This window comes from Bos grunniens, chromosome 2 (assembly GCF_055505025.1).
Source record: "Bos grunniens cultivar Pamir isolate PY7600 chromosome 2, Bosgru_T2T1.0, whole genome shotgun sequence".
Classification (NCBI taxonomy): Eukaryota; Metazoa; Chordata; class Mammalia; order Artiodactyla; family Bovidae; genus Bos; species Bos grunniens.
Window position 1 is genome coordinate 73,931,505 of NC_141166.1, and position 26,182 is coordinate 73,957,686.

At 42.9% G+C, this 26,182-nt stretch overlaps 1 protein-coding gene across 34 annotated transcripts in view; it reads left to right on the forward strand.

The window, feature by feature from the left end:
- The window catches only part of MGAT5 (alpha-1,6-mannosylglycoprotein 6-beta-N-acetylglucosaminyltransferase), a 397,826-nt gene that overhangs the window by 310,533 nt on the left and 61,111 nt on the right, over positions 1-26,182 (forward strand). Inside the window, exon 13 of one of the 34 annotated variants that reach the window (XM_086367799.1) lies at positions 1-16,478. This exon is cut by the window's left edge and continues 16,760 nt beyond it. The exons of the other annotated variants lie outside the window; for them this stretch is intronic. The gene's annotated coding sequence lies outside the window, so the exon portion shown is untranslated. Of the gene's footprint in view, positions 16,479-26,182 lie in introns of those variants that run through there. 34 annotated transcript variants of the gene reach the window in all.

The window sequence follows — 26,182 nt, forward strand, 5'->3', positions numbered from 1 at the left end:
TTTTGCTGTCTCGCATACAGGGTTATTGTTACCATCTTTCTAAATTCCATATATATGCGTTAGTATACTGTATTGGTGTTTTTCTTTCTGGCTTACTTCACTCTGTATAATAGGCTCCAGTTTCATCCACCTCATTAGAACTGATTCAAATGTATTCTTTTTAATGGTTGAGTAATACTCCATTGTGTATATGTACCACAGCTTTCTTATCCATTTGTCTGCTGATGGACATCTAGGTTGCTTCCATGTCCTTGCTATTATAAACAGTGCTGCGATGAACATTGGGGTACACGTGTCTTTTTCACTTCTGGTTTCCTCAGTGCGTGTTCCCAGCAGTGGGATTGCTGAGTCATAAGGTAGTTCTATTCCCAGGTTTTTAAGGAATCTCCATACTGTTCTCCATAGTGGCTGTACTAGTTTACATTCCCACCAACAGTGTAAGAGGGTTCCCTTTTTTTCACACCCTCTCCAGCATTTATTGTTTGTATATTTTTGGATTGCAGCCATTCTGACTGGTGTGAAATGGTACCTCATTGTAGTTTTGATTTGCATTTCTCTGATAATGAGTGATGTTGAGCATCTTTCCATGTGTTTATTAGCCATCTGTATCTTCTTTGGAGAAATGTCTGTTTAGTTCTTTGGCCCATTTTTTGATTGGGTCGTTTATTTTTCTGGAATTGAGCTGCAGGAGTTGCTTGTATGATAAATTATTAATTATCATACAAGCATTATCATACAAGATTAATTATTTGTCAGTTATTTCGTTTGCTGTTATTTTCTCTCATTCTGAAGGCTGTCTTTTCACCTTGCTTATAGTTTCCTTTGTTGTTTTAATTTTAATTAGGTCCCATTTGTTTATTTTTGCTTTTATTTCCAATATTCTGGGAGGTGGGTCATAGAGGATCCTGCTGTGATTTATGTCAGAGAGTGTTTTGCCTATGTTTTCCTCTAGGAGTTTTATAGTTTCTGGTCTTAGGTTTAGATCTTTAATCCATTTAGAGTTTATTTTTGTGTATGGTGTTAGAAAGTCTTCTACTTTCATTCTTTTAAAAGTGGTTGACCAGTTTTCCTAGCACCACTTGTTAAAAAGATTGTCTTTTCTCCATTGTATATTCTTGCCTCCTTTGTCAAAGATAAGGTGTCCATAGGTGGGTGGATTTATCTCTGGGCTTTCTATTTTGTTCCATTGATCTATATTTCTGTCTTTGTGCCAGTACCATACTGTTTTGATGACTGTGGCATTGTAGTAGAACCTGAAGTCAGGCAGGTTGATTCCTCCAGTTTCATTCTTCTTTCTCAAGATTGCTTTGGCTATTCACAGTTTTTTGTATTTCCATACAAATTGTGAAATTATTTGTTCTAGCTCTGTGAAAAATACCATTGGTAGCTTGATAGGGATTGCACTGAATCTATAGATTGCTCTGGGTAGTATACTCATTTTCACTATATTGATTCTTCTGATCCATGAACACAGTATATTTCTCCATCTATTAGTGTCCTCTTTGATTTCTTTCACCAGTGTTTTATAGTTTTCTATACATAGGTCTTTTGTTTCTTTAGGTAGATATATTCCTAAATATTTTATTCTTTTCGTTGCAATGGTGAATGGAATTGTTTCCTTAATTTCTCTTTCTGTTTTCTTATTGTTAGTGTATAAGAATGCAAGGGATTTCTCTGTGTTAATTTTATATCCTGCAACTTTACTATATTCATTAATTAGCTCTAGTAATTTTCTGGTGGAGTCTTTAGGGTTTTTTATGTATAGGATCATGTCATCTGCAAACAGTGAGAGTTTTACTTCTTCTTTTCCAATCTGGATTCCTTTTATTTCTTTTTCTGCTCTGATTGCTGTGGCCAAAACTTCCAAAACTATGTTGAATAGTAGTGGTGAGAGTGGGCACCCTTGTCTTGTTCCTTACTTTAGGGGAAATGCTTTCAATTTTTCACCATTGAGGATAACGTTTGCTGTGGGTTTGTCATATATAGTTTTTATTATGTTGAGGTATGTTCCTTCTATTCCTGCTTTCTGGAGGGTTTTTATCATAAATGGATGTTGAATTTTGTCCAAGGCTTTCTCTGAATCTATTGAGATAATCGTATGGTTTTTATTTTTCAATTTGTTAATGTGGTGTATTATGTTGATTGATTTATGGATATTGAAGAATCCTTGCATCCCTGGGATAAAGCCTACTTGGTCATGATGTATGATCTTTTTAGTATATTGTTGGATTCTGTTTGCTAGGATTTTGTTAAGGATTTTTGCATCTATGTTCATCAGTGATATTGGCCTGTAGTTTTCTTTTTTTGTGGCATCTTTGTCAGGTTTTGGTATTGGTGGCCTCATAGAATGTGTTTGGAAGTTTACCTTCCTCTGCAATTTTCTGGAAGAGTGTGAGTAGGATAGGTGTTAGCTCCTCTCTAAATTTTTGGTAGAATTCAGCTGTGAAGCTGTCTGGTCCCGGGCTTTTGTTTGCTGGAAGATTTCTGATTACAGTTTCAGTTTCCATTAAGCCTGGTTTTTATGATTTTAAATGGTTGACAACAAATTTTAAAAAATAGTAAGCTGTGACATGTGAGAAATACATGATTTTGGATTCCACATATGGGAGAAGGCAATGGCAACCCACTCCAGTACTCTTGCCTGGAAAATCCCATGGACGGAGGAGCCTGGTAGGCTGCGGTCCATGGGGTCGCTAAGAGTCAGACACGACTGAGAGTCTTCACTTTCATGCATTGGAGAAGGCAATGGCAACCCACTCCAGTGTTCTTGCCTGGAGAATCCCAGGGACAGGGGGGCCTGGTGGGCTGCCGTCTATGGGGTCACCCAGAGTCGGACACGACTGAAGTGACTTAGCAGCAGCAGCAGCAGCAGATTCCACATATAAGACAGATCAGACAGTATTTGACATTTTCTGTCTCTCTTACTATTTCACTTAGCATAATGTCCTTAAGGTTCGTCCATGTTGTAAGGTGTCAGAATGTCCATTTTTTTTTAAGGCTAAATAATATTCTATTTTGTGTATGTGTGTGTCACATTTTCTTTATCCATTCACCCATCAGTGGACATTTAGGTTGCTTCCATATCTTGGCTGTTGTAAATAATACTGCCATAAACATGAGAGTGCAATACTTTTCAAATTAGTATTTTTGTTTTCTTCAGCAAACACTCAGAAGTGGAATTTTTGGATCATGTGATAATCTTGAGGGGGAACCTCCATACTGTGTTCCATAATGGCTGCACCATTTACATTCCTATCAACAGTGTATAGGGATTCCTTTTTCTCCACATCCTCTCCAATACTTCTTATTTCTAGTCTTCTTGATAATAACCATTCCAATAGGTGTGAGGTGTTTTTTATTTGTGTTTTTGATTTGCCTTTCCCTAATTATTAATTTGATTTGCATCTACTTGTGTTTTTGATTTGCATTTCCCTGATTATTAATGGTGTAAACATCTTATATACCTGTTGGCCACGTTGATTCAGATATGCCCATTTTCTAATCTGATTGTTTTGGGGGGTTTTGCTATTGACTTGTATGTGTACTTTATATATTTTTAGATATTAGCCCCTTATCAGTTATATGACCTGCAAATACTGTCTCCCACTCAGTAGGTTGCCTTTTCATTCTCTTGATGGTTTCCTTTGCTATACTGTTTCTTTTGTTATACAGAAGCTTTTCAGTTTTATGGAGACCTACTTGTTTATTTTTGCTTTTGGTGTCAAACTCAAAAAATCATTGCCAAGACCACTGTCAAGAACTTTATTGCCCATATTTTCTTTTAGGACTTTTACAACTTCCTTTGTTATGTTCAGGTTTTTAATCCATTTTGAGTTAATTTTTGTATATGGTGTAAGATAGTGGTCCAGTTTCATTCTTTTGCATGTGGCTGTCTAGTCTTTCCATCACCATTTATTGAAGAGACTCCTTTCCCAGGTGTATATTCTTGGTTTCTTTGTCACAAGTTAATTGACCACATATGCATGTGCTTATTTCTGGGCTCACTATTCTGTTCCATTAATCTCTGTGTTTGTTTTTATGCCAGTACCATACTATTTCAATTATTGGAACTTTGTAATATAGTTTGAAATCAAGATGTTTGATACCTCCAGTTTTGTTCGTTATTAAAATTGCTTTGACTAATTGGGGTCTTTTATGATTCCTTACAAACTTGAGGACTCTTTGTTCTATTTCTGTGGAAAAGGCCATTGCAATTTTGATAGAATTGCATAGTATCTATAGATTCCTTTGAGCATTATGAACATTTTAACAATATTCTCCCAACCCATGAGGACAGGATATCCTTCAGTTTGTGTCTTCTTCAGTTTCTTTCATTAACATCTTGTCATTTTCAATATACAGCTATTTCTCATCCTTGCTTAAATTCATTCCTAAGTATTTTATTCTTTTTTGATGCATTTGTTAATGCTATTATTTTCTTAATTTCTCTTTCTGACAGTTCATTATTAGTGTATAGAAGTACAACAGATTTTCATGTATTTATTTTGTATCTTGCAACTTTACTGAATTTATGTGTTGGTTCAGAGACCCTAAAATATTTATTATCTGGCCCTTTAAGAAAAAAGTGGTGGACCTCAAACTCAAATGCCAGCTCTCCCTGAGTCACTTGTCTGTTTAGCTGTCCCTCTGGTGAGCCACTGTGTCTAGTCCTACACTTTTCCACTGTCCTTGAGGGCTTGCCTATAGCCTGGCTTTAAAGTAAATGTGGTGAATGTAACTGGGTCAGTTTTTCAGGGGTTCTTTATTCACCTATTTAATTCTGGCCAGTCCTCTCGTGTATAAGACCTAAAGCTCCTAGATCTTCTAAACTATAAAATATTTGTAAAGTCAGATCTCAGCTTTAAAAAAAAATTTTTAATGAATCAATAACTAATGTCTACAAATACACGTTTATTTTAAATTCCTATTTATTTTGGTGCTACCATTACCTTTTTGAGGCTGGATGTGCAAGCACTTCTGCTATATCATATCTATATTCCCAAGACATCTCCAACTGCAAAATCACAGACTGAAAATAACAGAACTTAGGAGAAAAAAAGGGTCAGAGCAGATGACTACAAATCTGAATACTGTGAACCACAGCCATTATACAAAGATAATGCTCCTAATAAAAACTGCAGCAGAGTTGGAAAAGATACATTTAAAGTCTAAGAAGTAAATACTATAATAAATATATAACTTTACCTTTAAGAAGGTCAAATCAGTATGCTTGGGAAAGAGGGGAGGTTAAGGTGACTGGAGCTTCCTTCCGCTTCATGGGAACAGGATCAGATGCATAGTGATGGAGGAGAACCCCACAGGAGTACTTCCCAGATGGAGCCTATGGCCACACTGAGCCAGGAGGGAGAACATTCATGATGTCCAGTCCTCTGTCCCTCTGTGGCTTGTGCATACAGCTGAGTGAGTTTTCTTTTGCATTCAACTGCTGTTTCTGATTGTATAGAACATTAATATGCTGAGGGAAAAATCGTGTATGAACGCCACTAACATGCTCTGTTCACATCACTCCTTATCCCTCATGTAGAAGCTTATTGGCATTGAGGAAACGTGTTTTAGCAGAACTGACTGTACTTTTCTGCTTTAGACTCTGTCATTTCTTCCCTTTCTCAAAATAACTTTATGTATTAAACAACAGTATGGGCAGAAGAATCTGAATCCCAGTAACTGGCCAAAAAAAACAATCAGATATCAAATGAACATTAAAAATTCCAGGTCAGCATTTATGTCAAGACAGCATATATATATATACCACAGTATATATTAAATCCAAAGAGAATGAAGAATAAAAGGTTGACTAGAAGGTTATTAATCACCTGATCTTTCCCTGTGCCAGGTAAAGGCCCTCACTTCTGGCTCCCCGTTGGAGAAATTATCAGCTGCTGATCGAGTAGCATGTTTATTTATTCATTTCTGGCTGCACGGGTCTTTGTTGCTGCACATGGGCTTTCTCTAGTTGCGGAGAGCTGGGGCTGCTCTCTAGCTGTGGTCCACAGGCTTCTCACTGCAGTGACTTCTCTTGTTGCGGAGCATGGGCTCTAGGCACAATGGGCTTCTGTAGTTGCAGCACAAAGACTCAATAGTTGAGGACCACGGGAAGCATAGGCTTAGACGCATAGGCTTATGCTTCTAGAAGCATAAGCTCTAGAGCACAGGCTCCATAGTGTTGGCTCATCGGCTAGGTTGTTTCATAGCACATGGAATCTTCCTGGACCAGGGATTGAACCTGTGTCCCCCACATTGACAGGCAGATTCCCAGCCACTGAACCACCAGGGACGTCCCTGTGAATAATTTTTTTTTTAAGACACACATAAGGTTGGATATTTATAAGTATATATCAACACACAATAAGAAATGAAAAACCCATAATGATGTAACACTAGAGAAAAATAATAAACCCGCTGCAGTTGAAGAATATTGAACATTCTCAGGAGGAAGAAGAAATACAGAAAATTAGACTTTGAAAAATATTGTTAAAGATAAATCTAGTATTTTTTTGCTCGGGGCATATACAATGAGGTCATATTGGTCTTAATAGAGAAAATAAAGAACAGTTCAGCAGAAGCTGTGCTCAGCAGCAGCAGTCTTGTGGAAGGTGAGATAAGGTGTAAGGAGTACCTTGTTATCAGCCAGAATCACATAACAGTAAGCACTGGGAACATTTTGGTATGCTGGCAGAAATCCTCAAAAGGGTGTCAGAGCAAAAATTTGAGGCAAAGTAAAATAATGGGTTATTTCTAAATGTGCAGAATTAGCTTGTGACCAGACTATAGAGAGCCAGTTAAGTGTCAGGGCTTGAGCAACTGTCAGAGGCAAAATATGAAATGTTTGAACAAGCCATTGATGGAAAATGTAAAAGGGAAGAGTGACCTCAGAAGTGTTAGAAGAAATGCCAGTCAAATGAGTAACTGCATAGATAAAATGTTGGCATTAAAGTTTCCCCAAACTGGAGTGTTGCAATGGGTGGTTGTGTTAACTAAATTTGGAACTGCTTTCAAATGTGAATATTAGATCACACAGACACAAAAAATTTCACAAATAAATTAAGGATTTTATTTTCTCTTATTTAAGAAAGACAGGCAACTCAGGGTTGCTTTCGTGGCCTGTCATCTGGGACCCAGCCTGTTTTTGTCTTTCTACTCTGCCATAATGATGTGCATTCATGCGCGTGTGCTCAGTTGCTTCAGTTGTGTCCGACTCTTTGCAACCCTGTGGACTGCAGCCCGCCAGGCTCCTCTGTCCATGGGATTCTCTAGACAATACTGGAGTGGGTTGTCATGCATCTCCTGCCTTGCAGGCAGATTCTTTACTGCTGAGCCACGGAGGAAGCCCACCCATCCTCAAATTTATCTTTTTCAGTATGGATGCTGAAACTCCAACCATTAGGTCCTCAGTCCACTTAGGATGCAAGAGAAAGAGGGAAGGATAGAAAGGAGACATCTCTGGTGAGGTAGCCCTCTATTTTTCTTTAACTGTTATTTTGTATTGGGGTCTAGCCGATTAACTATGTTGTGATAGTTTCAGGTGGACAGTGAAGGGACTCAGCCAGACATATACATGTGTCCGTTCTCCCCAAATTCCCTTCCCATCAGGTGAGGCAGCCCTCTTCAGAGTTTTCTGGAGAGTTGTACACAGTCCTGACCTACCCTAATTGCTAAGGAGACTGGGAAATGTGACCTTTTATCTGGAACTATTTTTGCCCTAAATAGAAGTGGAGTTCTGTTCATAAGAAGAGGAGTGTAACTACCAGTTGTCTCTACCACCAGAGGGATATGTGCTGAGCTAATCTTTGTATTAAATGAAGGGTAGGGAGGATGCCCAGGAAATGTGCCTGTGTAGGACATCATCTCAAGATAAACTAAAGTTGGGGTAAAGGTAAAAATAAAGAACAATAAAGATGTTGCCACAACAGGAGTATGTCAAAGACCACTTGGCCAGAAAAAAAGATATGTATGATAGAGTCTCTTTACTAAATAAGCTGTCAGAGACACTCACTTTCATAGAGTGATGGTGAAGAGCTTTGTTCCAATGCTGATTCTGCCATGTAATTTGCAGGGTGACCTTAGGCAGGTGTCTTGGTCTCTCTGAGCCTCAGTTTGTCCATCTGTAAGGTGGCAACAGCAATCCCTCCCTCCTAAGGTGGTTGTGAGGATTAATTGAAATGCTGCATGAAAAGTCACAGCACAGACTGAGAGCCCAGCACACAGCACATCACGCCCACTAATGTGGCTGCTAGGAGTCCTGTTCAGCAGAGCACAAAGCAGCTGGCAAAGTCTTTTAACCTCATGCTGGAGGGCGAGGGAGGGATCACATTCATCCTGACCCAGTCCTCAACACTTGTCTGCTGAAGAAGAATGAGAAGGACCAGGAATATTGGGAGGAAGGAGCCCACTCTTAGTCAGGGAGAATTGTGTATTCAGTGTGTACCTGAGAGCTCCAGAGCCAGAAGAAATAACATGTCTGTGAGTGGATGACTTGCCTGGAAATCCCCAAGATAAGGTGACTGATTAGGTGACTGTTGAAGAATCAGGATGATTCCCCTACGTACAATCAATCCTGTGATTACAGCAATCCAAGTGATGAGAAATTAGGAAACATCAAAATCGTTACCTTGGACAGCAAAAAAGAAAAAATGTTTGAAAAGTTCTGAGTGTTTGAAAGCTTTTCTCAGAGTAAAGTAGGATGACTTTTGTATAGTATCATGGAGAATATCTAATAAAAGATTACTATAACGAGCCCCTCACCCAGCTTCACCAGTTATCAACTCATGGCCAGCCATATTTCCTCTTTGTCCCCCACCCCCAGATTATTTTGAAGCAAATCCAAGACATTTCATCATTTCATCCCTAAGTATTTCATTGTGTACCTCTATCAAGACTCTTGAGAGTCCCTTGGACTGCAAGGAGATCCAACCAGTCCATTCTGAAGGAGATCAGCCCTGGGATTTCTTTGGAAGGAATGATGCTAAAGCTGAAACTCCAGTACTTTGGCCACCTTATGCAAAGAGGTGACTCATTGGAAAAGACTCTGATGCTGGGAGGGATTGGGGACAGGAGGAGAAGGGGACGACAGAGGATGAGATGGCTGGATGGCATCACTGACTTGATGGACGTGAGTCTGAGTGAACTCCGGGAGTTGGTGATGGACAGGGAGGCCTGGCGTGCTGCGATTCATGGGGTCGCAAAGAGTCGGACACGACTGAGCGACTGATCTGATCTGATCTGATCAAGTCTCAAGACAGTTTAACCACAGTACCATCATCACCCCTGAAAATAATTATTAAGTTCTTAACATTGAATACACAGTGTGCAGATTTCTTAGACTACACTCATAATTTTTTTGAGTTTATTCAGTCAGGATGCAAATAAGATCCACACGTTATGATTGGGTACGTTCTATATAAGTCTCTTAATGGAGGTTCATTTGTTGAAGAAACCGGGTTATTTATCCTGTAGTTTCCCACAGTCTGAATTTTATTAATTGCATACTCATGGTGTGATTTGCCATCTTTCTCTCCCTACTCTCTTTTCTGAAATTGGTAGATAAGAGATTCCAGCTTGATCAAATTCAGGTTTGACTCTTTGGAAGGCCATTTCGGAGGTGTGGTTGGGGACCACCCTCAGGAGGTACAGAAGTCTGTTTATCTTGTTTTTCTTGATGTTCTCAGCTATTAAGAATCATTGCCTAGATCCATTAGTTCATCAGTGTTTGCAAATGGCGATTTTCTAATTAAGTGTTTTTACAAACGCACTTAATTTAAATATATTAGATGTTTTTCAGTCTGTCAAAGTTATTCCTACTAATATTATATTGACTTTTAAATTCAGCCTATTTAAATTTCGTGAATGCTAAGTTTGGGAACATTTGAAAATTCATCTAAGTAAAGAGACCTGGCTAACATCTGCACTGTTCTGGCACCCTCTGCCTTTTCCAGATTTTCTCCTTTTTTAAAGCTTTCTCACTTTAATGTTTTTAAGTGGAGTTAAGCCTCAGCCCTGTGCTATGTCCATATGCTTTACCAGCTGAACTTTCAGACCTACCAGCTAGATAGGTTCCCCAGTGATTGATTTTTTTTTTTTCTGGAGACCCAGAGGCCCATAGTGGTGCACATATGGTATCTAATGGTGAGTAACTGAGTTAATGGTGTGTGAAGGTGACCTGAATAAATATGAATCAGAACTAATGTGGAATATGGCAAGCTGCTCCTACAGTTAATGTGGAATATTTCTGTTTATGCCTAAGTGGGTGTTAGGTAACTCCCTTGTGGGGAAGCCATATAGCCCTGAGCAGAAATTCTGTCTAGGACACAGGAGTTCAAAGGCCTCCTCTTCTGAACCTTTTTAAGGAGGACATTCACTTTCCCTTTTTCACATTCTGCTGGGATTTGGAAGGCCGTGCTGTTCTTCTTTTATGTTTCCTCTTTCTAAATTGAGAACTGCAAATGACCAAGACCAATGAGGCACTGGTGTGGTTTATCAGCTTTTCCCAACCGTTCCTTCTAGGAAAATTGGACTTGCCGGGTTTTTTTCTCAGTAGGAAAGTGGTTATTTGCAAGCATCTCTTCAGGGCTGGATTGCTCCCTGGCCTCCAGCTTGATTTTAATTGTTACAGCCGTGTCAATGAAAAAAAAAATTTGAGCAAGACCACCCTCTCCCCCTGTCAGTCTATGGATGTTAATATATTGATAAAAAATGAACAGTACTAGAATAATGTTATGTGTATTCTGAAAACCTTGAAAACTACAAACATTTTCACTTTTTTTTTTCTTACATCCCACTGGATCTCCTTGCACATCCCACTTTGGGGTACACTTCATCAGTTAGGGTAGACGCTGTATGAAGTTCCAGTGAGGCAGTGGTAACCTCCGGACAAACCATACCTCAAAGGCAAGATTTAACTAATTTTTAAAATCAGGAAATACAGTAAGAGATTATTTTCAACATAAAAGTTTTTTACTGTTTTCGGAAGTGAAACTTTATTTTGAATCACAGGGCCCCATAATCACAGGCAGGCCCCATAACCATTTCAAAGATGGAACTTCTTGAAGGACTTGAATCTGACCTTATGTCCACTCATGCATGAAATAATGTGACTATTGCCAAGGACAAAGTAAAGTTACATGATACGTATTATAATATGTGAAACTTCTATCACCAACCCCCCAATCTGTGATAGTGGTCACTGATTTCTGTTAAAATAGTCAGTGCACAGTTCCTTTAGAACATTAAGTTATTTGTGGGCCAGGTCTCCCCTGAAGTAGGCCACTTGCCACCATTTTCCAGTTTCTTTTGCTGGATAAATACCCCTTTTTTAGTATCAGTTACACCAATCCTCAGACTTGTGCTGCTCTGTGTCCTGTGTCAGACCCCAGAGGTCTTTGCCTTTTGGACTCCTGTTTATTTTTACAGATGCACATTGAGCAACTTTTTTTATTATTAATTTATTTATTTTAATTGGAGGATAATTACCCTACTACATTGTGGTGGTTTTTGCCATACATCGACATGAATCGGCCCCAGGTATACATGTGTCCCTCCCCGCCCCAATACCAAACCCCCCTCCCCTGCCCCTCCGCACCCCATCCCTCTGGGTTGTCCCAGAGCACCAGCTTTTGGTGCCCTGCTTTATGCATCAAACTTGCACTGGTCATCTATTTTACACATGGTAATGTACATGCTTGAGTGCTACTCTGCCAAATCATCCCACCCATTCCTTCTCCCACTAGTCCAAAAGTCTGTTCTTTACATCTGGATCTCCCTTGCTGTCCTGCATAAAGAATCATCGGTTCAGTTCACTCACTCAGTCATGCCCGACTCTTTGTGACCCCAAGAATTGCAGCACGCCAGGCCTCCCTGTCCATCACCAACTCCCAGATTTCACTCATACTCACGTCCATAGAGTTGGTGACGCCATTCAGCCATCTCATCCTCTGTCGTCCCCTTTTCCTCATGCCCCCAATCCCTCCCAGCATCAGAGTCTTTTCCAATGAGTCAGTTCTTCGCATGAGGTGGCCAAAGTACTGGAGTTTCAGCTTTAGCATCATTCCTTCCAAAGAACACCCGGGACTGATCTTCTTTAGAATGGACTGGTTGGATCTCCTTGCAGTCCAAGGGACTCTCAAGAGTCTTCTCCAACACCACAGTTCAAAAGCATCAATTCTTCCGTGCTCAGCTTTCTTCACAGTCCAACTCTCACATCCATACATGACCACAGGAAAAACCATAGCCTTGACTAGACAGACCTTTGTTGGCAAAGTAATGTCTCTGCTTTTTAATATGCTATCTACCATCTTTCTAAATTCCATATATATGTGTTAATATACAGTATTTGTATATTCTCTTTCTCTTTCTGACTTACTTCACTCTGTATAATAGGCTCCAGGTTCATGCAGCTCATTAGAATGGACTCAAATGTGTTCCTTTTTATAGCTAAGTAATATTCCATTGTGTAAATGTGCCACAATTTCCTTATCCATTCATATGCTGATGGACATCTAGGTTGCTTCCATGTTCTAGCTATTGTAAATAGTGCTGCAGTGAACATTGGAGTACATGTGTCTCTTTCAATTCCATTTTCCTTGGTGTGTATGCCCAGCAGTGGGATTGCTGTGTTGTATCACAGTTCAATTCCCAGGTTTTTTTTTCTTCCCTATTTTTAAAAATTAATTAGTTATTTTAATTGGAGGCTAATCACTTTACAATATTGTGGTAGTTTTTGCCATACATTGACATGAATCAGCCATGGGTATTCCCAGGTTTTTAAGGAATCTCCACACTGTTCTCCATAGTGGCTATACCAGTTTGCATTCCCACCAACAGTGTAAGAGGGTTCCCTTTTCTACACACCCTCTCCAGCAATTATTGTTTGTAGACTTTTTGATGACAGCCATTCTGACCGGCGTGAGATGATACCTCATTGTGGTTTTGATTTGCATTTCTCTGATGATGAGTGATGGTTAGCACCTTTCCGTGTGTTTATTAGCCATCTGTATGTCTTCTTTGGAAAAATGTCTGTTTAGGTTTTTTGCCCACTTTTTGATCGGGTTGTTCGTTTTTCTGGTATTGAGCTGCGTGAGCTGCTTGTATATTTTGGAGATTCTTTGTCAGTTGTTTCATTTGCTATTATTTTCTCCCATTCTGAGGGTTCTTTCTTCACCTTGCTTATAGTTTCTTTCATTGTGCAAAAGCTTTTACATTTAACTAGGTCCCACTTGTTTATTTTTGTTTTTATTTTCATTATTCTAGAGGATATGCTGTGCTTTCTTGGTGTTGACTGAGACTAGTGCTCAGAGACATATTTGACTAGGTCTTTGCCTTCCCTGGAAACTGGGAATCAAGTTGGGGACATAGACACTGCATCTTCATCACTGTTTAAGGAGATAGGAAATAGTAGGCGGGGAGGACAATGGTCCGTGGGCTGGGGGGAGGCAGCTAGAAGAGTAGGAGAGGAGGTGGTGCCATTACTGATTGGCTTGAGGAAAGTGGGGAAAAGAAGGTACCATCGGATTGCATCTGAGCCATGAGCTCGGGATGGAAGAAAGGTTTGACAAGGTTGAGAAATCCTAAGGAGAATGCTAACCCTGACACAGCTCTTTATAGTTTGAGTCACTTGTGCACATCATCTCATGTAATTTTTTAGGACCTCTCTGGAAGGGATGGTGGTTATGACCTGAATAATCTGGGTTCAAGTGGATGAAACCACTTGCACAAGGGCACAGAGCTGGTAAATGACCAAACCCAGGATGAAACCCAGATCTCCTGACTTCTGGTCTCTCACCATTTTCCCTGTGCCTCCCTTGAGCAGGTTATGATGAGTGCTGGTTTGGTGGTAGATCTTTGGAAATGTGTGAGAGGTGGGGGAAGAGGTGTGGACTGAGGGGGAGAGAGGGGATTATAAAAAGCCTGAAGGAGTTTCCAAAGTGATGGGCAAGCCTTAGACCTCAGCTTTGTATTCCCAGTGTATTTTAATTGTTTCTGTTTTCAAACTGTTGCTTCTAAATTAGATACTTTGGCTGTTTTTCGTTTCTAAATATATTTATTTGTGGCATTTTAGATTCAAATGTGTGTGATTAGGCTAATCACTTGTATTTTGCTAACTTCAAGTTTTCAGAAAGTGAGGAACGAAGGGAAGAGATTTCAAGAGACATGTGATTTACTTCAAGGAGTGGAAAAGAGTATTTTTAGCTTCCCTCTTAAAAATCAGTCCTTTACTTAAAGACCAGTGGTTAGCCATCATCAAAGGGAACATTCTCTGCTATGCCAAAGTCAGAATCTATATGCTCTGACTTCCTCAAAAAGCACAGGGTTATTATGCCTGTGCCTGGAATCGGGAAGGTTATTCTTGGTTTGATTGGAACAGGACAAGGAAAGAGCCTGAGAGAGAGAGTCTAGTGTTTTAAATGACCTGGTTTATCACATGTCAGGTCCCAGCCTTTACAACAAAGATGTGTTGACACTTGCTATTCAGAGGGGAGAGATTATGCACATTATTACCAACTGACACATCCATCATCATGAATTCCTGGGTATTAATGCATATGGTGCTGGGCTGAATGCCTTGGAGAGGAAATTTAACAAGCACAGCCCTGACGCAGTAGAGCTTAAGCCTAGAAATTTGAAACTGCAGTGGAAGCGAGCCTGAGAAGACCCACCCAGAAGTGGGATCATGGGCCCAGTATCGAGGACAAAAGACCCGTCTGTGAGTGAAGGATCTGTCCTGTTCCACAGGAGGCACTGCCTCCTCAGGGTCAGTGGGGTGCCTGGTCTCTACCTGGACAAAGCGTGGGTGTTCTTTCAGAGGCCTGTGGAGAGTGGGGTGCATGACTCTGCCTGTGTGTCGGATAATATGGTAGGAACTGTGACCCTGTCATGTAGTGATAAGACTCATTTGTTTCTGCAGATGCTCCTAGGAGATCATAGGGCAGCTTTGCTGTTGCCTTATTTTACAGATAAGAAAACCAAGCTTGGGAACTTGCCCAAGGTCCCACAAGAAGTTAGTTACAGAGCTGGCATAAAAGCCTAGATTGCTTCTTTCTTGACCCCAAACTGCCTACTAAATTTTACACAAGTGTGAATGGGTCCCCAGAAGGGACCAAATCACTTCAGATCAGGGTAGGGGCTGGCCTGCCCATGGAAAGGCTGTCCACGGGCAGACAGCAGTCCCCTCCCCTCCTTACTCTGAATAATGAAACAAGGCTGGGACAGGTGGCCCACGTCTGCCATCCATTCTGGGAGATGGCGTTTACGCTGAGTGCCAACTGCTGGTAAGAACCCTAAGCATAAGGATCTTCAAAAGGCCCTCAGTGTTTTTGAAGCAGTGTTGTTCATCACCCAGCGTGTAACTGGCCCAACAGTGAGAGCCTCCTGGACGTGTAATTATGTCTTATTCAGAAACGTCTCCCTCCTGTGCAGGCTTCGCAGTCAGGATCTGGGACAGCACCGCTGGCCACATTTGTGACCTACCTGATCTGTGTGGCTGTCCTGGTCTCCCCAACAGGGTACTTTTGATTATTCATTAAGGCTTCAAAGAGAAGATACCTCCAAATACTACCACAGAATCAAATAATTTTATTAATTCTCTGAAAATCAGTGAAACCATAAACAAGGCTTTTTTTCCCCTAAAGGAAACTTTTCAGTCCCAGACTGCGTGTTGCTGTTTGTGTACAATGCAGCAGCCTGGTCTTGTGGTTGTATAACTCAGAATTAAATTAATGGAGCCCATCTTCCTGTGCCTCCTCCCACTCCCATCTTCACAAGGTCCAAGAAGAAGCACACACGTATTCAGTGCAGTGTAAATCCTGTCTGTGTGTGTGGTTCAGCAACTGGAGCTTTCCTTCTCATTCAGAGCTGGGAGACGCTCGCAAGACAGAGAGGCCTATGGGAAACCCTCCCTGTTTAGAATGAAGGATGCAAGTGTGCACTCTCCCATAGATGTGCGTCATATACTACCTTCCCTTCCTGGTTTCCCCAAAAAATAGGGCTGTCTCTGTTTATTCCACCTCCCAGATCTCTACACGATCTCTGCATTGAAGTGTACCCTTCAGGGCTACCCTGTGTGATTTTGGAGAGAGGTAGTTATCTTTTTTTTCCCCATTGTCTGTAATGTGGGAAAGTCAGAAATTACAGGAAAGCAATTTCCTTTCATCCTGTGTGCATCCAGGTTAGATGTGTATTCCGCCAGTTACCTTGTGTGTGCTTATTCATGTATTTCTTCATGTGAAAGAAACTTTTTGAAATTTAATAAAATGTGTTTCTGTATAAACTATGAGTAAAGTTAAGTGGACAGATGTGGCTACACTGTAACATGACAATATGAAAAGCACCGATCTTGGAGTCAGTGACAGATCCACAGAAGCTGCCACTCGAAAACAGAAAATGTCATGTTGTTATTCGTTACTGAGAGAGACCAACAGAGAAGATTTTTCCTGTAAGGAGATCAAACCAGTCAATCCTAAAAGAAATCAACCCTGAATATTCACTGACAGGGCTGAAGCTGAAGCCGAAACACCAGTATTTTGGCCACCTGATGCAAAGAGGTGACTCATTGGAAAAGACCTTGATGCTGGGAAAGACTGAGGGCAGGAGGAGAAGGAGGTAAGAGAGGATGAGATGGTTAGATAGCATTGCAAACTCAATGGACATGAATTTGAGCAACTCTGGGAGACAGTGAAGGACAGGGAAACCTAGCATGCTGCAGTCCATGGGATTGCGAGTTGGACACAACTTAGCAACTAAACAACAACAAAAAGTAGAAAAATATAGTAAGTGATTTAAAAGTATTAATCTGTCACTTGTTTTTGCATGGTCATATTTTTATTCTTAATTGACATGATTGTATAGGTCTTATATACAAAGTTCAGAAAAGAAAATATTCCCAGTCTATGTTTCTTTTCTGACCATTATTACTATTTATTTCATTTCATGGTTATTACTGAAAATAATCTTTGATCCAGAGAAGAGGGTGTTAACAAATGATCCCCTTCAGCTGTCAGGTGGTCCAGGGATACTGAGGATTTTCAGCTAGAGACCAGCCTCAGTCTGATTCTTTGGTGGGGAGTGAGTTATTGGAGAGGTGACCCCACCTTGTGACAAGAGGTCTGCCTTTTGGAACCCTTGACAGCCTCTGGCCTTCTTCAGTGGAGAGCTGCTCTCTAGAGATAGGGTAGTTGTGAGGTTAATGGTCAGAGCCAAACACCCAGGGATGGTGGGATGGTGGGGACGGGGGACCTGGTTGATCGCCAGCAGCTACCACACCTCCTTTCCTTTGCAGACGAATAGGTATCACCCCTGGGAAAGCAGAGAGGAAGGTGCTTTAAGTCATAAATTTAAAAATCTTGCAACTTTAGGCCTCAAAGGACCTTCAAACCATTGGCTCTTTCATTTTAAAACCGAGGAATTTGATGTTACAGTAGATAAAGTAGGTTGTTCAGGCTTCTCTCAGTCATTACAGAAGAGCTAAATTGTTCCAGAAGAGCTAAGCTTATATCTAGGTGCCCTGCCTCCTAAGCACTTCATTCTGAATAGCCTTGCCTGGCCTCACTCAAGACTCTTCTTTGGGGTGAACTTGAGAAACTCACAATCCAGACAGAGGGGAGGAAATTCCTGCGTGATGCTTGCAGTTGACAGCTGCTGTAGGGTGAGAGTGTCATTGATGAGGAAGCTTTCCATCCCTGGACTTTTGCAAAGCAAGAGAACATTGAGGGAAAGTTGACCACTTCCTTTTTCTCTTGACTCTGAGACCTGCCACCCACCTTTTCCTTCCACGTGCACTTTCCCTGCTCAGAACCGTTTGGCCTGGTTCCTCTTGCCTTCCTCTGTTCCCGCCATTAGATAAAGGGAGTGAGGAGAGTGATCTTGAGTCCCTGGGCCATGGACTTGCTGCCAGTGTGCATGGTGGAATGACAGTGTGACCCTTCCTCACCTGTCTATATCCCCCCACACACACATCACTGGCATTGCCCCCTTGGACTGCTCATGTGGCTCCCTCTTGGCACCAGTCTCTAGTAGCCCCCACTGCCTGTGGCCCCTCTTATAGAGCTCTGCCCAGTGGGACCCAGCTGGGCACCCTTCTGTGGGATTCACACCTGCACCAAGAGAAAACAGCATCTGTTCCTCTGAGAAATTGTGGGAGCTCCTGCTGATGCACACGCGGGCTCTGCTCAGGAATCCTCCTTCCGGGCATCCTCTTGACCTCAGTCTCCATCCATGAGGCATTGCAGGCTTTGGGTCTGGCACTGATCTGTGTGCCTCAGAAATTCCCAGGGGTGCAGTGAAGCTCTGCAAAGTAGTCCCTTCAAGGGCCTTCTCACCCACTTAGGTAGCAGAAGGAAACAAGTCCACAGCTCCCCCAGGACAACCTCCCTTCTTACCTCTCAGGGTGTGGGGATATAGGCTGGCTGCTCACTTTGAGAGATGTGTAGTACCCTTGTTCAGTAGCCGGCCTGTGGGGCCTCAGTGTAATTGACAGGGCAAACCCACATTCACATGGTCTCACCTGCCATGCGTGTCCTGCTGCTCTGCTGAGGCAGCACCCAGCCCCAGCACTCCAAAGCCTTCCCTGCAGACACACAGAATACTCCTTTGTCAGCCAGGTCTCCTTTGCCATCAGACAGCATCTGATTGCCTGTCGCCGGCCAAAGCCCACAGGGTAACATCGCCTCCACTTTGTCAGGAGTGGATGCATCTCTCAGGTCAAGTCCGTTCCATCCACAAGTCCCTGATCCTGTGGAAATTCCATAAAAAAGGCAGCTCCATGTTGCCAGGCAGCCTCTTGGTTTTCTGACCTTCCCTCGTGATAGCTCTCTGCCACCGGCCAGTCTTTCTGTGATTACTGCCTAGATAGACTGATTAGCAGAGCTCCTGAAGGAGCCAGGTGACACATTTAGGCCGCAGTGGTCTGTTTTTAACCTTTCAGCCTGTTTTCTGAGCACAATCGCATAGCTGGGGGGCTTTGTTTTTCTCAGGCTGGAGTGAGTGAGGGGTAACATTATCCCTAAGTGACTCCGTCTGCACTGGCGGGGAAACAAGCCAGTTTTACAATTTGAAGACCTCCTGCCTGTCTCAAAGCAGAAAGGAGGTCATGTCAAAGGGCTTCTTGTTTTCACAAACTGGCTAGCGAGTCCCCAGGGTCCTTTAAAAGGCATTCGTTAAGTATCAGAAAGCTCCAGTGCAAAGGCGGAGAAATCCCAGAAACCTAAAAGTGCTGGGAACAGGGAAGCGTAGGAACTAACCCGCTGGTTCCCAGAGAACAGTGTGCTGTGGGTGTAGCCAGTGGTGTGAAGGCTCTAACCATCTCCAGACTCAGCACTTGTTTGTCCCATTGGATGCCTCAGGGTAGTATCTGCACTCTGTTTTACACTAAGAATACATTTTTAAACAGCTTTTACATACATTTCATTATTCCCACTTCTAGCTCAGCACAGTTAGTGGGTGTCTGATAGAACTGGGAGGTGATGTTATCCCATTTATAGATCCATCAGATTGCAAAAACAGGACTGATGGCTCTGTCTGCATTACTCATATATTTAGCCTCAGAAATCTCCCAGTTTCTTTTTTTAAGCTAGAGACCAAATTCTTCACCTGATCAGATAGTAGAGAATAATAAGTCAGTTCAGTTCAGTTCAGTCGCTCAGTCGTGTCTGACTCTTTGGGACCCCATGGACTGCAGCACACCAGGCCTTCCTATCCATCACCAACTCTCTGAGTTTACTCAAACTCATGTCCATTGAGTCAGTGATGCCATTCAACCATCTCACCCTCTGTCGGCCCCTTCCGCCTTCAATCTTTCCCAGCATCAAGATCTTTTCAAATGAGTCATTTGTTTGCATCAGGTGGCCAAAGTATTGTAAGTATAATAAGTCAAGGGCTCCTGAAAATTCTTCCTTTTCACTCCATCCCAAACTCAAAGGTAGGTACGAGAACCACTCATGTCATACTTTAAGGCAGACTTACATACAACCAGCTATTCACCTGCTGCTCTAGGTGAGTTGTAATTAATTATACCAGGTGAGGTCCAGTCAAGAATAAATATTTAAAATAGCTAACCAACAAGGATCTACTGTATACCACAGGACCTGTGTTCAATATTCTGTAATAATCTAAGTAGGAAAAGAGTTTGAAAAATGATAGATATATGTATGCTGCTGCTGCTGCTGCTAAGTCGCTTCAGTTGTGTCCGACTCTGTGCGACCCCAGAGACGGCAGCCCACCAGGCTCCCCTGTCCCTGGGATTCTCCAGGCAAGAACACTGGAGTGGGTTGCCATTTCCTTCTCCAATGCATGAAAGTGAAAAGAGAAAGTGAAGTAGCTCAGTCGTCTCCGACTCTTAGCAACCCCATGGTCTGCAGCCCACCAGGCTCCTTCATCCATGGGATTCTCCAGGCAAGAACACTGGAGTTGGGTGCCATCGCCTTCTCCAAGATATATGTATATATACATATAAATATGTGTGCATATATGTGTGTGTGTGTGTATATATATATATATATATATATAAAACCAAATCACTCTGTTTACCTGAAATTAACAAAATCATTGTAAGTCAATTGTACTTCAAGATAAAATAAAAATTAAATAAAAAGGGTAAGTATAGAACCCGCTACAGCCAAAGAAACCAGACCCCCTTTTAATTACCTGTGGGCCCATAGCTGGACCACTAGCCAGACTGGAGACAAGAGAACAAGGTTCCTCTTATTATTATTCCCCCTGTAATCATTGAGCACCATCTTGTCTCCCAGAGAGGTAAGGATTCGGAGAGGAGTCAGAGGTGGGTAGGCTTTAAGAATCTTAGCTTCCTGGAGTCTTCAAGAGTCCTAGTGGCCTGAGTGGGACAGAGCAAGGACTCCCCCACCCCCCAACCCCCACACACACCTTCACCTTGGGAAGTTACTTGAAATAAAGTAGCCAAGGACTCACAAAAAAAAAAAGCCAAGGACTTAACTTATTTTGTGATGTAAATTGTTTCTGCTTCACTGCTGAAATGCAGAGATTTGCATTTTAGAACTCAACTTCTAATCTTGGAATAAAAGAATCTTTGTTGAATTTTTGACTCCGGTAACAGGCAGATGAGGTCGTTTCTTTTTGTCTCTCCCTCCCTCCCTTTCTTTGACCTCACTCCTAAGTGAGAACCTCATACTTGATTGCTACGTTAAAAGGAAGATGAATCAACCATGAAATATATCATTTAAGGTTTGCAGCTCTCTTTTTATTTTATTTTGATTTAAATACACCCTTAGGTAAAGTCACAGACGTTAAGCTCATTGGCTGAGAGCAGGCTTTGATATAGAAGAACTTGGCCCCTGAGACATCTCTTCCCATAAATGTCTTGTGTTTCCTGCACTGCCTTAGTCTTCAACTACCCTGTGCCACACCTACAGACGTGGGACCTACAGTGTCCTTCCCTGACATTCACAGACCCACTGGGTGGGCACCTACAGTGACAACGCAGTCCAAAGGGGCCAAGCAGGAAGATATCAAGGGCTCAGGGGAGGTAGCAGCTGACCTCACCTCGGCGAGCCCAGGAAGAGGGGGGAGGAATCCGTTCAGGAGAGAAAAGGAGGGAGGGAAGAAGGGTGTCTCTGGGGAAGCCCATGGCAGGTCAGACACAGGCAAGAGAGCATGTGGACCTTAAGCAAGGGAGGAGAGGGCATGGCCAGTGGTGAGCTGCAGAGCCCGTAGAAACCCAGTTTGTGAAGATCCCCGTGTGTGCAGAGCTGTGGAGGTGGTCTTTCATTGCCATGAGGAGCCTTTGAAAACTTTTATACAGAGGAACTAAATCTTCAGTTTTGAAAACTGTGGCACTGGGGAGGATGGATTGAAGGGTGGGGATCCTAGAAACAGTGTCTTAACCCAGAGCTTCTAGAAAGCAGGGCCTGCAGCAAAGGTTGAGTGTTACGACCTGAAGTAGTACTAATATTCCTGCTTTACCAGGAGCCACGCAGACACTGGGCACTCTGGATACCCTTTGAGGTCTGCAGGGAGGAACTCTTCCTTTAGCATAACCTGTAGAAGAGAGAAAAGAGGCTCCCTCCTGCTTCTTGGCTCACATCACAGGGAACTGGTGTCCTGTACTTCCGGAATGCTGTTCTGGGATGGGGGCCTCCACAGCCTAGCCCCACACCGACCCCTGATGTAGCTTCTTCCCAGTCTGACAGCAGAGGGCAGCCTTGTTTTTGTGAGCTTGAGCTGAGAAAGAGAAGAGCAGGCAGTCTGGGGAATCTGAGAGGTCCATAAGTGTGTTACCAGTCAGACACCAAGCTCCCCTCAGAGACCGTCACATCAGTCCAGGAAGGAGGGGATGGATGCCAGAGTGAACGGAGAGGGCCAGTGTAGAGAAAAATGTGCAATTCATTCAGTAGAGTCGACAAGTCCCACCCTGACCTTTCAATGAGATACATCACAGCAGCAGTCAGTAAGGGCTTCCCTGGTAGCTCAGTTGTTAAAGAACCTGCCTGCAATGCAAGAGACCCCAGTTCAACTCCTGGGTTGGGGAAGATCCCCCTGGAGAAGGGATAGGCTACCCACTCCAGTATTCTTGGGCTTCCCTGGTGTCACAAATGGTAAAGAATCCACTTGCAATGCGGGAGACCTGGGTTCAATCCCTGGGTTGGGAAGATCTCCTGGAGGTGAGCATGGCAACCCACTCCAGTATTCTTGCGTGGAGAATTGCACGGACTGAAGAGCCTGGTGGGACACAGTCCATGGGGTGGTAAAGAGTCGGACACGACTGAGTGACTAAGCACAGTACAGCAGTCAGTAAAGGGCTTCCATGGCTAGTATGGAGCTAGGCATACTCTATGGACTTGAAGTTTCCTAAAGAAAATGATTCATCATTGAATACTCATTCATAAAGTCATGGAATAATCCAATTCCTATATTTGTCAGGGAAGAAGAGGAAGCTACTACTTTAAAAATGATTAAAAATCCAAGGTCATCAAAATAAGGAATCTGATCACAAGTATACCTATCAGAATTCTTTCTACTGAAATGGCAGAAACCCAGCTCTCCTAGCTTAGGATTGGGAGACTCTCAGCATCCAGGGAGGGGTAGGCATGCACTGGGCAGAGATATCACTGGAGCTAGGGACCATGACCCCGCCAGGACATACCCCCTCTCACACTTGGCCTTCTCTGTGAGGGGACTTTCCTCTTCTCTGTCTGGAGCCTGACCTTCATGGGACAGGACCCACACTGGCCTCAGCAGCTGGTTTCCTAACTGATTGCTTTGGCTCTAGAGAGCATTGACTCTTCACACCACTCGGCCCTTCCTGGGGAGGATGCCCGCTAGCTCAGCACTCACCAGGCGCTCTCCATGGACCAAACACCTCTGCACAGGGTGGCAGAATTATTACACAAAGTGCCAAGTGGATGAGGGGAAACAGGGTCCAGGAGAAGGGGTATGCATATCTCCCCTGGGGGGCAAGGGTGTTGATGGGGAGAAACGTACATAACGTCCCTGCGGCCCAAAGCTCAGAACACTGCCATTCGCCAAACAACCTTCCTGAACCCCTAATTCACCAGCTGGAGAAGAAAAGGGCTCCTGACTCTGTGCTTCTGCCTTCTGCCTCTCCTCCTGCTAAGGACTCAGGCGAGTGTTGCTTTATTGAATTGTTTTCCCGAAGCTCTCTATTAAACCTCTGAATATCTTCCTACCAGCTCTGCAAACAGAGCTGCCTCCAGCTGCAATCACAGCCACTGAAGATGCACTGAAAGCCGCTCCAGTGTGTTCTTTGCTTGTCCTTTCCTTGGTATCGTCCCTTCCCCCATCTCCTAATGAGTTTGCTGCTGCTGCTGTTTGGTCGCTTCAGTCGTGTCCAATTCTGTGCGACCGTGGACTGTAGCCCGCCAGGTTCCTCTGTCCCAAGAAATTCTTCAGGCAAGAATACTGTAGTGGGTTGCCATGCCCTCCTCCAGGGATCTTCCTGACCCAAGGATCGAACCTAGGTCTCCTGCATTACAGGCAGATTTTTTTTTACCACTAAGCCACCAGGGAAGACCCCTAATGAGTTTAGGTAGATCTAAATGAGTTTAGGTAGATTGAAATTTTAATCAGTTTGATTGCTTGTTTTTAATGGGAATTTAAATTGAACTGGAGACTGAGAGCTTTAAGGAGCTGCAGGCTGCTTGGTGGGGCATTTTGGAGGCATGTCTCACCCCTGAGACAGGGGTAGTGGCATGCTGCAGTGTGGTGACTCTGTGCAAGCCCCTTCTGACTACATCTCAGCAAATTTGTAGGTAATAGGGTTTATGAAAGAAAGTGAAAAGTGAAAATGTTAGTTGCTCATTCGTGCCTATCTCTTTGCGACTCCCTGAACTCCTTGGTCCATGGAATTCTCCAGGTTGCCATGCCCTCCTCCAGGGATCTTCCTGACCCAGGGGTTGAACCCGGGACTACTGCATTGCAGGTTGATTCTTTACCATCAGAGCCACAAGGGAAGCCCGATAGGGTTTATGGAGGAGGTAATTTTCTCTGACCTTGTCCTCTTAAGTCAGAGAAGACAACTTTCTAAGGAGTGATACTGATCTAGTTCTTGGACCAACAGGACCCCTAGTTCTGGGGTATTACCTTGACCTTGAACCTGGATGTCCAAAATCAGGAGGGGAGGGGTCTGCTGGAAAATATTCTTCCCCCTGCACACACATCCCTCCCTGCTGTGGACCTTCACATGGGTGGAGAAAGGCAGGCCAGGACCATGGTTGACTTAACTTCAGCACCTTCTTTCTTTCTAAACAACTTTAATATTATTTTTATAGATAAAAAAACAACTTTTATTTATAATTATAATCAGTTTACAGTGTTGTATTAGCTTCAGGTGTTGGGCAAAGTGATTCACTTATACATGTACATATATCTGCTCTTTTTCAGATTCTTTTCCTATAGGTTATTACAGAATATCGAGTAGAGTTCCCTGTACTATATAGTATATCCTTGTGAATTGCCTAATTTATAAATAGTAGTGTGTATATGTTAATGCCAGCCTCCTAATTTATCCTTGTTTCTTAAACACAAAAGATAGCATTATCCATTGAAGAGAAAAGAAGATCCTTTGAACCTCTTTACCGAAAGAACTGAGCCCAACAAGGGGGCTTCCCTGATAGCTCAGTTGGTAAAGAATCTGCCTGCAATGCAGGAGACCCCTGTTCCATTCCCAAGTGGGGAAGATCCACTGGAGAAGGGGTAGGCTACCCATTCCAGTATTCTTGGGCTTCCCTTGTGCCTCAGCTGGTAAAGAATCCGCCTGCAATGTGGGAGACCTGGGTTCGATCCCTGGGTTGGGAAGATCCCCTGGAGAAGGGAAAGGCTACCCACTCCAGTATTCTGGCCTGGAGAATTCCATGGACTGTACAGTCCATGGGGTCGCAAAGAGTCTGAGACGACTAAGCGACTTGTACAGGTACAGGAGCCTAGCAAGAGATGTGAGATGGCGATGGTGTAAGCCTCAGTGTCATACAGACTGGTTTCTATTTTTTGTTAATTACATGCATTTTAATTTTTCTCTCTTTTAATTGTGAAATATATAAAACATACCCACCACCTAGATGTACAGATGTTGATACTGTGCAATAGTTTTCTTTACCAGAAAAATGATATAGTTCAAATATCGTTGAAGCTCCATCCACCTCCCCAAGCCCTCCCTTTTCTTCTCAGTAATCAATAGCCGGAAGTTGGTATCTATCATCCCCATGCATATTTTTATAGTTAACTACAAATATCCATGTAAAGTATTGTTGATATGCATACCATTGAATAATACTGCTCTTCATGGTTAAAAAATGGCATCAAGCCATACAGATTCTTTTGCAATCCGTCCCAGGGCTGCTGGACCATGGACAAGTTGTGTCATCTTTCTGAGCCTCAGGCAGGTTGTTAAGATACTGGTTGTTTTCATCCTAGTCCAGTCCAGGTGAGCAAGGATTGCAGCTTGGAGGGGAGGAGACAATTTGATATTACAAAGGCAGCATCAGCAGCACTTTGTGACTAATTTAATGTGTGAAATGACAAGTGTGATTCTGGTAACTGGCTAGCAGATAATGCCAGTTACTGAGATCAGGAGCTGGGGGTGGGGGGGGGGTGGGGGGGCAGGGTGGGGAGCGGGGCGGCAGTGTGATGCTGGTCTGGGAAAGTCAGGCACTGCATTCCATTTCTGACCCATTAAGAGTTGGAAGTG